Genomic DNA, 16,090 nt, shown 5'->3' on the forward strand with positions numbered 1-16,090 from the left:
AAAAGTTTCAAATAAACAACCTAACTTTATACCTCAAGGAACTAGAAAAAGAATAAACAAAGCTCAAAGTTAGTAGGAGGAAGGCAATAACAAAAATAAGAGCAGGAATAAATTAAATGAAGACTAAAAAGGCAATAGAAAAGATCAATGAAACTAACAGTTTTTTGAAAAGATATAATAGACAAACCTTTAGCTAAACTAACCAACCTTCAGAAAGAAAAACAAAGATGGAGGTATCACATTTCCTAATTTCAAGCTATATTACAAACCTACGGTAATGAAAACAAGATGGTATTGGTATAAAAACAGACATGTAAATCAATAGAACAGAATAGAGATCCCAGAAATAAATCTACACATATATGGTCAATTAATTTGTGACAAAGAAGGCAAGAATATACAATGGGGAAAATAATATCTTATTTCACAAAAACTAACTCATAATGGATTAAAGACCTGAATGTAAAACTTGAAACCATAAACCTTCTAGAAGAAAACAAAGTGGGTAAACTCCTTGACATGGGTCTTGGCAATGAATTTTTGGATTTCACAACAAAAGCAAAAATCAGTGAGTGGAACTATATCAAACTAAAAAGCTTCTGCATGGCAAAAGGAACGTTCAATAAAACGAAAAGGCAACCTACAGAATGGGAGAAAATATTTGCAAATCATATATCTGCTAAGGGGTTAATATCCAAAATATAGAAAGAACTCAAAAACTCGATAACAAAAGAAATAAACAATCTGTTTGAAAATGAGCAGAGAAACTGAACAGACATGTTTCCGAAGAAGATATACAAATGGCTAACAGGTACATGAAAAGGTGCCTCCACCTCGTTAATCATCAGGGAAGTGCAAATCAAAACTACAATGAGATATCACCGCACACCTGATAGAATGGCTATCATGAAAAAAAAAAACAAGACATAAATGTCACTGAGGATTTGGAGGAAGGGGAACCCTTGTGGACTGTTGGTAGGAATGTAAACTGGTGCAGACACTATGGAAAACAATATGAGGTTCCTCAAAAATTAAAAGTAGAACTACCATATAATTCAGCAACCACATTTCTGGATAGATAGCCAAAGGAAATGAAAACAGGACATCAAAGAGATATCTGCACTCCCATGTTCATTGCAGAATTATTCACAATGTCTAAGATACGGAAACAATCTAATTGTACTTCAGTGGATGAATGGATAAAGAAGATGTGGTATGTACATACAATGCAGCCATGAGAAAAAAGGAAATTCTTCATTTATGACAATGTGGATGGATCTTGAGGGTATCATGCTAAGTGATGTAAACCAGAGAGGGAAAGACATATAAGGCATGGTATCATTAATATGTGGAATCTAACAAAAAAATGGTCAAACTCATAAAAACAGAATAGAAAAGTGGTTGACTGGGGCTGGGGGGTGGGGGAAACAGAGTTATGTAAAAGGATACAAACTTTCAGCTTTAAGATGACTAAGGTCTGAGAATCTAGTGTGTAATGTGGTGACTATAGTTGATAACACTGTATTGTATAATTGAAATTTGCTAAGAGACTAAAACTTAGATGTTCTCACCAAAACACACAAAAAAAGATATATATGTAAGGTGATGGATATATTAATTTTAATTAACTAGATGGGGGAATCCTTTCACGGTGTATATGTATATCAAATCACCATGATGTCCACTTTAAACATCTTTTAAGTTTGTCAATTATGCTACCATAAAGCTGAAATTCAAAAAGAAAAAAATGCGTTTGTTTCAGTTGGAACTCAGTAACATCTGTCCAATTCAGTTTATACCCACCTCCCTCCTTTTAGCTTTTCCTGCATTAGCAATCAGGAGAATATGGGAAAAATTCCATTGCTAGTGGATATTACACAATTATCTCTTCTCCTCCTCTTCTCCAATTTTTATAAGCATACACTGGCAATAATCTTAAAGGTGAAATAAAACCCAGCAATTTTCAAAGAAATCATTGTATTCCCATATAGATAGCCTCCTAAAATTGTCCTAGTCTTGTCCACTGAAACAGTATTATGTCAAATAAAATTCATGTTTGGCGTAATTCTCCTAAGTAAAAGATCTTCACAGAAAGAAAAAAAGAATCATGTTTTTTTCTTTAAGTAATGTGTCAAAAATATACACATAGGACCTCAAAGGTAATCCACCATGAACTTAGCTGCTTCTTGATTTAAAGTCGGTATCTCTAGATTCAGACAAGATTTTGTTCTTCATTTTTATTCAAATGAAGTATAATTCACATATGATAAATGCACGTATTTTAAGAGTTTACGTCTGTAAGTCTTGAAAATTGTATTCCCTATTCATCTACCAACCAAAACAAGGCCTCGACCCTTCCCATCACCCCAGGAATTTTCTTATCCCCTTTCCATCAATCCCCATCATCCAGAGACGAGCACTTTCTCATTTCTATACACCATCGGGTTCTTTGTCTGTTTTTGGACTGTGTGCAAATGAAATCACACAGTACTCTCTCTTTTGTGTCGCTTTCACTTAACACGATGTTTTAATGTCTGTGCATGTTGTTGTATTTATTCTTTTTATTGCTGAGCAGTACTACTTATATGACTATACCACAGTTCAGTTGCCTATTCTCCTATTGGTGGATAATTTGTTGCTTTTAGTTTTTGGCTATCATGAATAAGGCTACTATGAACCTGCTTGTACAAATTTCTTGGTTTCCATATGCCCTAATACCCAGAGTGGAATAACTGGGCTATATGGTGGAAGTTTATTTATCTTTAAGAGAAACTGGCAAACATTTTTCCAAAGTGGTCATGCATTGCTGATCAGAGCCTAAGATAATAAAAGGTTCCAGTCTTTTCATATTCTTGAGCACCATTTGCATTGTTAGTTTTTTTTAATTTAACGAACTTACTTAATCTTAAATAACAAATATGCTATTGTGGTTTTAATTTGCATTTAAATATTGACAAATGATGTTAACCATCTTATTGGATGTTTGTATACCTTCCTTTGTGACGTATCTTTTTTCAAGCATTTTGGCCATTTTTTATATGGATTGTTTTCTTTTTGTTGTGATTTGTGCTTTTTTCTTTTTGCTAGATATGATTCTTTTGCTAGATATACGTGTTGCAAATATTTTTTTTCCATTCTGTAGCCTGTTTTTCTCTCTTATTAAGGATGTCTGTTGATAAGTGAGGCTATCTATTTTGACAAAGTTTAATTTATAATTTGTTTCTTTTGTGGTTAATGTTTTTAGTTCATGTCTAAAAAATATTGCCTAAATAACTGTAGGTTAATTTTGTGTTAGCTTGATAGGGGCACAGGGTGCCCAGATATTTGGTAAAACATTATTCTGGGTGTTCCTGTGAGGGGGTTTTGGATGAGATTAACATTTAATTGGTAGATGGAATAAAGAAGATTACCCTCCCTAATGTGGGTGGGCCTCATGCAATCAGTTGAAGACCTGAATAGAACCAGTCAAAGAGAATTCTTCCTTTCTGATTGCCTCCACACTGGGACATTGGCTTTCTTCCTGCCTTCAGACTCAAACTGAATCATGGGCTTTTCCTGGATCTTGAGCATGCTGGCCTTAGGGCCGGAACTACACAACTGGCTCTCTGCTTCTGCTTCTCAGGCCTTTGGACTTGGACTAGAACTAAACCATTTGTTCTCTTGGATCTACAATTCGCCAGTCTACTCTGCAGATCTTGGGACTTGCCAGCCTCCATAATTGTGTGAGCCAATGTCTTATAAAATCTTTTCATACACACACATACACATATTATACACATTATTTGTTCTATTTCCCTGAAGAATCCTGAATCATACACCTACTGTAAAGTCTGAAGGTATTCTATGTTTTCTTGTAGAAGCATTATGAGTCTAGCTTTTACATTTACGTCTATGATTTGACTCTAATGAATTCATGGGTATGGAATAAAGTAGGAATTGATCTTCATTTTTTGTTTTCCTCCATGAGTCTATTCAATTATTCCAGCACCATTTCTTTAAAAAACATTTCTTTCCCTATTGAAATGACTGGGTAAATTGGTCAAAAATCAATTGTCCATACAGAGATGCAACTATTCTGTACCCTATTGCATTCCACTGATCTTTATTTTTCCCTATGCTGTTACCACACTCTCTTAAATATTATGGCTTTATAGTAAACCTTGCAATCAGATATAGAAGGGCCTCCAAATTTGTCCTTCTTTTTCAAGATTTTTTTTGACTATTCTAGGGACTTTGGATTTCCACATAAATTTTAGAATAAATTTGTCAATTGCAAACAAAATATGTCTGGAATTTTGTTGGTGTTGCACTGAATCTGAAGATCAATTTTGGGAAAATGGACATATTAACGTTATTGAGTCTTACAATCTATTAGCATGTAATATGTATTTATGGTTTCATTAATTACTATTTGACTAAACTTTTTAATACAGAGATCTTGCATATCTTCTGTTAGATTTGCTCCTAGATATTTATTTTCTGATACTATTGTTTTTTTCTTAATTTTATTTTTTACTTAATGTATGTAAGATAATTCATAGATAATTCATAATGGAGAAGAAATAAAAATAAATAACAAACATTTTAAAAAACCCCTATCTGATAAGTGTGCATCTGGGACCACCTCAGTGTCTGCTTCAGTTGTGTGTTTCTTTTCTTTACTATGAATCACATTTTTATACTTATTTGTGAATCATGTACTTTTTTGTTGTGTGGTGGACATTATGTACAAAATTAAGTAGGGACGGAAATAAATATTTACAGTTGGAAAGCTCTGCTCCTCTTTGGTCAGGCTGTTAGTGTGGGAGCTGAATTGATCTAATAGGTATTTGATTTGCATTTGGGCTTTGATGCAGCCTTAGTTAGTCTTAATTTACAACTGATTTCAAATTTCTGAGAGTCAGGACTTTTTCTTTATCAGGGATTGATGTCTTAGCATGCCAAGGCTTCAGCAATCTCTTTATGTTTTACAGCTTGGATACCAACTTTCTGAATGGTAGGAGATCTCTCTCTCTCTCTTTTAAATTCTGGCAGTCAGCTTTTAGTCACTGAGATGTTCTTGTTTTCCGATCCCACCTCTGGCTTTCTAAATAATAAGAAATCTTTTTCCATCCTACTGACATTTTCCCGGCTTTCTGAGAGCCTCTATAGCGGGTTAAATAACAGCCTGGAGTGCCTCAGACAAATTCCTCTCAGCATCCTGCCGTGTCACCAGTCTTGAGAAGTGCTAGCCTTGCTTGTGGGCAAAGCCTTCTTCTCAGGGATGGGTGCTCTATCAGCTCTCCCGGACTTTGTTGCATTGTAATCACTCACATTCTCACTGAAGACTCATGAAGAAGTGTTAATGGTTGAGTGTAGATTCCAGGTGGCTGGGGCTCCTTAGGATTTCAGTCCATCAGTACAGCCTACACATGGCCATTAAAAGTTCATTAAAATTTAACTGATGTCTCCTTTCTGCAATTCAGGTGGTTTTGATAAAAGCAACTGCAAGTGTCATCTCTCTTAGAAGAGTTCATTACTTTCTGGAATTTAATTCATTCATGTTCTTTGTGACCTCAGCTTTCCGGTGGGTTTAAAAAGATAAAAGTACAATATTGAAGTTTATCTGGCTTGTTCTCATTACTAGTGTGGGAGAAACAGTCTTTCTAACTGGAAGCAGAAGTGCAGAATCGACTTGCTGCTTTTAAGTCACTGGCCTTGCAAAGAGCAGATGCAGAACATCATCGAGTTCTTTAGTGGCATGGAGCTGTCCCCGCAGCTGAAAGCAACTTCTTTGATCTTTTACTGTTCTTCTATTCTTGGTTTATCTGTCACTGATTAATGGTAATAATAAGATCATCTGAATGTGAAAAGAGCAATTCTTTAGGAATCTAACGTGAACTTTGAATTTTAGTCAGGGAAAAACCTGATTGATACTTCACAGGACTGAATAAGGGAAATGCTAAGGTGTTTTTTCTTATCTGGCTGTGTCTTAGGTGTCCAGCTACGCTGGATCCTTCAGAGATGTGCATGAATCCATCACTCAGAGTCCACGCCCCAGAGTGACTTCCCTGAGCACACATTTTTGGGTGAGTGGAAACTTGGCCTTTGATTAGGAAGTCTAGTGTGATTATGAGTACAGGTCCACCCTTTGAGGTCCCCGAATATCCAGGCTGCTTATAACTCCACTATACATCCCCCTACCTCCTACTTCTCAAAGGTAGACATTTAGGAGTATCTCGCTCACCTTCTCACCTCTCTGTGCTCTGCCTTTGGGACACTTTAACAGTGTAATTGTTAGGAATTTGGGCTCTGAAGCCTGATGGCTTTGATTTAAATTTTAATCACACAGCCTCTGTTGTGTAACTTGGGCATGCCACTTAATATCCGTGTGCCTTAGTTTTCACCTCTATATCATGAAAAAAGTAGCAATATCTATGTCACCTGGTTATTTGGAACATTAATTAGGTTAATACACGAAAATCTTTAGAACAGTGCATGGCACACAGTAAGCACTTAATAAATGTTAGCTATTAGTATTGCATAATGTTTACTGAACACTTTTATACGGCCAGATAGTGTGGTAAGCAATTGACAAGCATTGTCTCACTTAAGAATCCCTCAAACCTGTAAGATCAGTGTTATCATCCTCACTCTGCTGATGAGGAAGCTCAGGCTCAAGGAGATTCAGTTGCACAATCTGTATGGTGAAGCCAGGAGTCAAACCCAGGTCTTTAAGATTCCACAGCATACACTTAACCACGACCTTGAGAACTCCCATTTCCAGTAGCATTTCCCATGAAGCATGTTCTAGAATTCTCCTGCAAAAAAATATTGCAGAGATTTAATTTTTCAGTGAAGAAGTTGCTTAGGAATCCAGAAGCTCTTGATTCTAAGGCCACGTATCTACTATGCTCAGAAGTAAACTTATAATGTTCCCACTCTGTCAACATCTCCCAAGGCTATGGGAACAAATCTAAGAGATGCTCAATGCCAAGTAAATCATCACCCACACTCACAATAGCTGATATTTATTGATAACTCATAATGTGCCTGAAGCTATGCTAAATAATTTAAATACACTATTTCATTTTCTCTTTGGAACAACTCTGTTTAAAAGGCATTTCTGCCCTTACTTACTGTTGAGGGAATTGAGGTTTGATTGGAATTAAATTACCTGTCCAGGCCGACACCATGAGAAAGAAATAGAGCCAGGAATTGCTTCCTGGTCTTCTTATCTCCAGGGTCCATATTTCTAATAACTCTGTATGGGATGACCAAGTGCTCTAGTTTGCCTGGGACTAAAGGGTTTCCCAGTATGTGGGACTGTCAGTACTAAAACTTGGACAGATCCAGGCAAACCATGATTGCGGGTTACTACAATTCTCATTGTTGTTTCCTATGAAGACTATTTCAAAATTACCTGCATAAAGATCCTGGGGGCGGAAGGAGTGTAGGAAATGGTGATGTTCTTGCAGTTTCTGGTATAATGACATACAAGAAGCACTCAAGGCCTTCATGAACTTCTGGGCCCTTAACACCTTCATTGACTATACCTTTCTTCTTGATGATGCTAAAAGAAACTGGAATACTCTGAGAGATTCAAAAAATCCTGGAAGCATTGGCAAATCTGGAAAAAGAGATACAGGATGCACCATGGGCCATTAGTTCTGAATTTTCTATGGCATGAAGACTTCTTTCCTATCTTACAGACATTTTTACTTCAATATTAGGATAAAGAACACAGTCATGTTAAGGAGAATTTCACCTTCCCCAGGCAGAAGAAATAACAAGTGAGGAGTCAGCTGTGCCTCAGCAGTAGGTCAATAAGAAAAGTCAGAGTCATCTATGGGGGTCAGGAAACAGACCATAGAGAGCAGTCAGAAGAGAGGCTTCCATTTGCTATTCTGAAAAATGCAAAGGAAAACTTACCTGATCAGTGACTTACTGAGGCCGTTAGGGAATCAGCAATTGTCAATCCTGCTGAAGGGAAGCTACTGAAGTAGACAGACAGGTGGGAGCCTTCCAGGGTCTTAGTGCAAAGAGCATGAGAGAGGAGAACAAATGAAGGCTCACACTGCTCTGCTCGCAACTAGAGCTCTAAGTAGAGCTCTTTTCTCAAGGCTGGAGGAACTGGAACTGTGAGCTCTGATAGCTGATCTGTAATCAGAACCTGATCAGATAATGCATCTAAAGGAATTCCAAAAGGATGATGAAAGATTTTTCCTCCCCAGATGGCTTTACCTCCTCCCTTCTCATAATTGAAAAAAGTAACAATTCACCAAAACAGGTATTCCAATTCTGTGCCAGTTTTTGGAATACTTTTGTGCTCCATTCGTGCAGGTTATAGGGTAGAGAATTTTTTTAAATTTTTGTTTGTTTGTTTTTGATGAGAGGGATGAATCCCTAAATTCCTAGAGGATTTTGAGCAAGCTAACATAATTTAATAATCAAAGCCAAAATATTTTGTTGGGTGTTAATTATATGGCAGAAACAGTATTAATCCCTTTTTAGTGGTATCTCATTTAATTCTTATAATTACCTTTGAGTTTCCCATATTTTATTGACAGGGAAGTGGTCATATGGAACTTATATAATCTGTTCATGATTTCACACCCACTAGATGGCACAGGAAGGATCCGAATATTGGTGTGCTTGTCTCCAAAAGTAGTGCTGTCAATTACTTCACAATCATACCTCAAGGGATACCATCACAAGGAATGCATTTGTAGTTGGAAGCTTCTAGACTGTGAGACAGCTGGTGTATCAGTCAAGGTTCTATCAGAGAAGCAGAACAGCTTTGATACAGGTATTTGAACTTACCCTTTTGTGGGAACTAGTTAAGCAGTTTCTGTAAAGCTGTTGCCTTCATATCTGATGCTGGGGTTTGAAATCCACAGGACATGTAATTAGGAAGAGAAAATGGTTGTAAAGTAGGGGAGGAAAAAACCAAGTTGGAACTCATGCACACAAGCTGAAACTTACAAGTATGGACCAAAACCCACGTTGATTTTCACTGCCTCAAACTTTGACATCAGATATTCCTGGTGTCCTTCAGAAGTTGGCACCCTTCTTCTGAGAATGATCAGCTCACCTAGTTAGTCTAGGACTGAGAGGCTAATAATAGAATAAATGGGTCTCCAAAACAGGGGATGGAAGTTGAAGTAATCTTGCTTATCAGCACTTTTAGTAACCCACTTGGGTAATTTGTGCTTCCCCTTCCCACAATTCTAGTCTCTCTGGGTCTGAAGGTTCTTGTTCCAGAGAGGAAATGCTTCTAATTTGGTACACAGTGAGACTTCCATTAAACTTCAAGCTATATCTATTGCCTGCTCCTTTAGGTTTCTTGTACCAAGAGATAAGCAGATAAAGAAAGAGTTATTCTAGCGGAGATAATTGCCTGCCATCATCAGGATGTGGTAGGGATGCTATTATATAATTTGGGCAGAGAGGAATATGCTTGGCACTCAGGTAATCTACTGGGGCTTTTCTTATACTCCTTTGTCTAATATTGGGAATCACTGGACAAGTGCTGCAGGCATAGCATGAGAAGGGCAAGATGACCAGGATTAAGAGACTACATCATTTTGCCCCAATGCATCATGATGCCTAGATCAGTGGAGTTGCTAGCTGAGGGTGAGTGTAATCTAGAAAGGGTAGTAAAGGAAAGATATATTGACTATTAATTGTGACCTCAGGACCAGTTATAGCAATGATTCTTCCTAGCAATCTACTTTTAAGTTTCCCTGTGAAAAGAGATCAATCAGAATCCTGGAGCAGCTGTGTTCCAGATGAGGTGAATTTAACATATGGAGCAAGTGGATCCAAACAGCTGAAGCAGATATTGTCGTGTGCCGTCCAGATTCCCTCTTTAGAAGCAAACACACATTCCCCCAGCCCCAGCTCCCAGGAGTTTTGATTGCTGAAGTCTCAGAGTTGCTCTTTAAGAATTACAATTGGTCCTTTTTAGGAATTATACGTGGCCAAAGGAAACTGCCTTGTCCACTCCTCTTTCCTGAGGGCACCCTACAGCCAACTACTATTCAATACCTTGGTAAAAAGCCCTAGCCTCCTTTTTATTTGGAATTACTCTGAAGGTCCATCACAGATTTGGAGCTCCTGTAAGTGTTGGCTAAGACTTCTCTTACAAGTACTTCTCGGTTCAACCTCTCACCCCATTCTGTGTCCATTATCCCTCACAAATATTTTTGAGAGCATTTCTCAGCACACCTCATCCATGCAAATCTCAGAAACTCAGATTTTGTTCTCTGAGTAATCCAACTTAAGACATAGTGTAAGGTAGAAAGCAGACCAAGCTTAGTATGGGGAAGACTACAGTTATGTGCTGTAGGTGACTGTCTATGTCCTAGTTAATCTTTTTTTATTCCCCCAGTGACTTAGAAGGTCTAGCAGGCACAAATATCAAAAAAGCTAAATACACAAATTTGAGAAGGTCAATTAATGCACCTGATACAGAATTCGGGATTAAAAAACCTTCAATAGAATGAAACCATGATGAAATAAAAGTGTTGCATTGAGGTTCTACAAGTTACCTGCTAAGCACGGGATCAAGCAGGAGTTAGCAAACTGCCATTCATGAGCCAAATGTAGTCAGCTGCTTGTTTTGTAGACAAAGTTTTATTGGAACCCAGGCACACCATTCTTTCCTGCCTTGTCTCTCGCTGCTCTTGTGATACCATGTTAGAGGTCATTGAGTCTACGTAAGCTTCAAAGCCTAAAATATATACTTTCTGGCCTTTTACACATAAAGTTTGCCAATCCCTGAAATAGAAGAATTGACTTTTGGAGGAATTACCAAAAAATTTGTATCAAGGAAATGTTGTAGCATCCCAACAAACAAAGGCGGTGGACCTGTCTGCAGCCCTCTGCCCTGGACCAGTCACATCTGGTGCCTTGGGTCACACTGCATAGTGACAGGAACAAATCTAGGTGGGTTAACTGGAAGCCATACCATAGGCAAATGGTTGAAGAAACTGAGGTATTCACCCCTGAGAAGTGATGACAAGAAGAACTAGGCGGATAGTGTGGTCTTCAAATGTTTGGAAGATTGGAATGGGTGATCTTTTTATTTCATTGCTTCATAGTAAACACTGGTTGGTTTATAGGATGGGGGACCGGGACTTCAAAATAATTTTATAATGGTTAGAACTGAACAAGCATGGAAGAAGTTGAACGTTCTGCGTGTAGAAACAATGACTGCAGGATTTAAACGTTGTGACTCTGAAGTCAGAGAGCTGCCACAATATAAGGTATAGGAATGAGAGCAAGAGGCAGGCTGTCAGGCTTTGTTTTCATCTATAAAATGTCTATGTCATGGGTGGTGGTGGGAATTAAATAAAATAATACATGGAAAGTAGCTTAGCTCAGCGCCTGCTACGTAATAAGAATGTAATAAGTGTCGCTATTGTTCTCCTTATGAGTTGACTGAGGAAGAGTAACTAGTCGTTAAGAGTTGTTACAGAGAATATCTGTATATTTCGTGAAAGGTAGAACTTAGTCATTTTTGCTTTCATTCTTCAGTAAAATAAAGAAAAATAGGGTAAACAATATAAGGTTACCAAGCATTTATTTTTCCAAATAATTACATTAAAAGAAAACCAACTACCACCTACTCTTACTGTAATTTTGTAACAAAAATATGCTAACAACAAAATGTAGGAAGGGTATAATTTCCTATTTAAGGAGAGTCTTTTATAAGAAATATTAAGTAATATATGAATGTATGCATATATATGAATGCATATGTATATTGTCTCTATATTTATTCATATAATGTTTTCCTGAGTTCTTTCATTCTACTGCAGGCTGTAAAGTTGTCATGAACTGGCCAATATTTGTGAACCGTAGGGTAGACCCATCTTCTTCATCACTAAAAGTCTACGAATCTGAGAATTATATGCAATTTGGCAACCATAGCTGTTTAGAGATTTTGCAGCATCTGGTTTTAGAAGTTTAGGCCACTTCTTGTTAAGCTTGCATTTCTTCTGAGTTGTGAGATATAGTTTCCTATTAAGAGAGCTTTGCTTCTTCCTCTCCCTTTTACTCAAAGAATGAGATAAGGAGGCTTCTAATTAACAAGGGGTAAAAAAGCACAAATAGATGCGCCATCAGCACTGCTGCCTTTCTTGCAAATTTGGCGGAACTCTGCCAACCGGCAGTACCTCGTCAACTACACTCCTTGCCTTCTATGCAGATGATCTGAACTTATTTGGGTTACACACATCTTTTGAAATTAGTTCTGTTTCTACAGGTGTGGTTGTTTTCTTGTTGTAAAAAGAAACAAGAGCGACAAAAATCTTAGGGATTAATTTGTCAAATAAATTAATCAGAAATAGAACAGAAATTACCATTGAGAGCTGGGCCTATGAGGCAAGTGAGGCACTCCCTCACGTGCAAAATGTAAGGGGGCGCCGAGAAATCAGGGATCAAGGTGGGTAATATTTTAATGAAATATTTTTAAAAATGCACAACATCAATGATGAACAAAATATCAAAATTTTAAATAAAAACCAGTACGGTATTCTTTTCTTTTTTCCTTCTGGCTCCATCATACTTTAGCGTGGCTCGGTTGCAATTACGTTGATAGGTCCTGTTCACATTTTGGGGGAATTTATTTTGTAAGGTCACTAGGATGCCATGAAGAGGCTGGGAAGGAGTGTAATTTGTGAAGTAGTCTCTGTCACCTGAGAGACATCACATGCCACCTTAGGTCCACAACTTCCTATCTTCTCACTGAGGACAGCGAGAGATTTTTGAGAATGTTTCAGACGAAATTTCTATCTTAGCAGATCCATGGGCTGTATGAACTCTTCCTACTTTCAAAATGCATGTTTTTAGCAAGCATGTCTCAGTCCTTCTTTTATTTGCTAAATTATTTATTTATTAGGTGTTATTTATTTTTAAATTTATTTCCAAAGCCCAATTTTTATTTTTATCCCTTATCCTTTTCCTTCCCTCTTCTTCTAGTGAATCAGTTTATTTTATTTACTATTTTATTTTATTTTTTGCAGCTTTATTGAGATATAAGTGACACACAACACTGTGTAACTTTAAGATGTACAAGGTGTTGATTTGATACACTTTTATATTGCAACATGATCACCACTGTAGGGTTAGCTAACACCTTCATTGCGTCTCATAGTTACCATTGCTTTTTGGTGGTGAGAACATTTAAGATCTACTGACTTAGCAATTTTCAAGTATACAATTCAGTACTAAGTATAATCACAGTGCTGTGGATTAGATTCCCAGAATTTATTCATCTTCTAATGGACATTTGTACCTTTTGACTGACATTTCCATAATTGCCCTGCCCCCCAGCCCCTGGTAACCACTATTCTACTCTCTATTTCAAGTTGGCCTTTTTAGATTCCCTATGTGGTGATATCATATAGTATATGTCTGTCTTTGACTGACTTAATTCACTTAGCATAATGCCCTCAAGGTCCGTCCTTGTTGTCACAAACGGCAGGATTTCCTTCTTTCTCATGGCTGGATAATATTCTGTTGTTTATTTATACATATTGTATATATATATACACACACATATGTGTATATATACACAATGCATATTTAGTATATAAAATATTAAAAATATTTTTAAAATAAAATTTTATAGTCATGTTGTTGTTTTAATATGTAGCCATTTTTCCTTGGAGAAAATACATTCTTTGGTTATTGTCTTTCAGAATAACAAAGGCAAGAACACATTTTTATTAGAAGTATCTCATCCAGAAAGTTAGAAGCAATAGAAAAAAACATAATAAATAATTCTGGGGTCAGAATGTATTATTTTATGATATCTAACTTATTAATAAATTAAAATTGGTTCTTATAGGAATCAAATAAATTAAAATTATGCAAGTAATTCACTGAACAAAACTCTGCTTCAGGTCAGACTTCCAATCTTCACAAAATCCTGAAAATGTGATTTCAATGTCTATTACCACAAAATAAAGAAAACCAATTAAAATAATGTTGCACTGACAAAGTAAAGTTTGTACATTTTAATTTTCCCTGATGCTAATAACATTGTAGATTATTAAAACTAAAGACTTTCAGAAATCCAATTTATTTTCACTCATTAAGGTCATCATTTCCTTTTTGTATTCTTCTCAACTTTGGTAGTAAATGAAAGCAGATTTTTCTTTTATCCTATTTACTTTCTGCTCTTCATGCAGTGTGATTGTTTTATACATAAAGCTGGAAAAAACTTTGAATATATATTTCCCTAGTAATGTTTCAAAATATGACAGGAACATTTTTTCAAACTGTTTTAAACATTCACTGAATTCTTTCTTTAATTTGGCTTTGAAAGTCAAATAATAAACAGAAATATTTATAATAATAAGCCAACTTGGGTTCCAAATCTAATAAAATGTTTGTACCTGAACTAAAATAGGATAATCCTCATTTTTGTCATTGTTAAAGAGAAATAGCAACTTTAAAATATTTCGGTAATTACTTTTAAAGAGGGAACTTGCATATGTTTTACTTAAAGTCCAAAGAAAGAGAACTTATCCTTCCAATTATTTTATTAATAAAAACAGTCATGTTGTCATATAGAGTATGATTTTTGTTGGCATTAAAAGTAATATTTAAACAAATTGGGGAATATAGGAAAGAATATGGAATAAATAACACATACCACATTTACTTACAGACAATTCCCTATATAAAAACTACTGGCATTTTGATACATTTTCTCTAGGAAAAATTTCTGTTCCTTGTTGCTCTGAATATAGCTATTTATCCTGCTGCTTCTTATTCAATATTATATCCATAGGCATTTTTCAATATCATTAAGAATTCTTCTAAAATATTTTTATTAATTTCATATTATTGTGTAGCATGAACATAACATAGTTTTTCCCCCATGTTCCTATGCTATTTGGCATTTCTATTGTCTTGTTTTCAGTTTTTATTATTAAGATAAACACTGAAATGAACATCACTGAACTCGAAGCTTTCATACATTCATTACTGTATTCGGATACTTTTCTAAAATTGAAATTGATGGGTGAGAAGGTTTAAATATTTTCCAGATTTGATACACATTGTTAAACTGTTGTCCAGGAAAGATAGCCCAATTCACATTCCAAGCAAGAGAGAAAAAGAACGTCGAATTTAGCACAGCCTTAAGACCATTGAGCTTGATCCTTTGTTGGATTATTCACCGCAAACTCTGTAGGTGAAAAATGATGTCTTCTTGTTTTAAATGACGTTAATTTGATTGCTAGTCAGCTTAAATTTAAAACAAATGTATTAGTCATTTCTTATTTCTTCCCCTGTGAATTTTCTATCCATATCCTTTCCCTATTGTCTTGCATATTCTGTTGCTTTTTTTTACATATTAAGAATGTTAACTCTTTATCTGTGGTATTAGTTGCAAATATTTTCTTTACTCTTATTGGCTTTTAAGTGTTTTTCATTTATCGAAATTTCCACATGTTTATGTGCTTTAATCTATCAGTATTTTTCCCGGGAAGTTTATTCATTTTTAGTACTTAGGAAATGTTTCCTAATTCAGAGATCAAATAAGTATTCTCCTGTCCTATTCCCCTCTGATTTTTGCCTGTTTTTGTCTTTTCCTTTCTCTCTTTCTCCTTCTCTCCCTCTCTCTTTCTAAACTTACTTCAACTTTCTGGAATTTATTTTAAGGTACAGAGGGAGAAAAGAAATTTTAGTTAAAGAAAATAAAACTTTTTCTGATTATGAGAGTGACAGTTAAGCAATCCATTATTTTTTTAAGTTCATATAGTACTTACTTTAAAATAAGAGGTAAGACATCCAATCTCCTTTCTCTTCTCTGTTTCCAGTTTCTAGGCTCAGAAATAGTGCTATTAAAGGTATTTATTCACTTATTTTTTTACCTATTCATTTTAGTTTACTTTACATTTGGCAAAGACTTTTGAGCTCCTACTGCATATCAACCACTATTGCAAGTACTGAAGAGGTCAAGGCCAACAGCCTTCACAGAACATTCATTGTAAAGGAGTGGAGTGGGAAGAGATCATAGTTAAATATATGAAGACACAAGGTAATTTCAGAGAGTAATTAATATTATGAAGAGAGAACACACCAGAATGGG

At 35.9% G+C, this 16,090-nt stretch overlaps 1 long non-coding RNA gene across 2 annotated transcripts in view; it reads right to left on the reverse strand.

The window, feature by feature from the left end:
- LOC139073382 (uncharacterized) overlaps positions 1 to 16,090 on the reverse strand; it is a 63,326-nt gene that overhangs the window by 20,455 nt on the left and 26,781 nt on the right. The window contains exons 5-6 of one of the 2 annotated variants that reach the window (XR_011522040.1): positions 7,403 to 8,859; positions 6,607 to 6,800 (exon numbers count right to left, since the gene is read on the reverse strand). This is a non-coding gene — a long non-coding RNA (uncharacterized lncRNA). Of the gene's footprint in view, positions 1 to 6,606; positions 6,801 to 7,402; positions 9,034 to 16,090 lie in introns of those variants that run through there. The other variant, XR_011522039.1, reaches the window with a different exon arrangement.

This window comes from Equus przewalskii, chromosome 9, assembly GCF_037783145.1.
Source record: "Equus przewalskii isolate Varuska chromosome 9, EquPr2, whole genome shotgun sequence".
Taxonomy (NCBI): domain Eukaryota; kingdom Metazoa; phylum Chordata; class Mammalia; order Perissodactyla; family Equidae; genus Equus; species Equus przewalskii.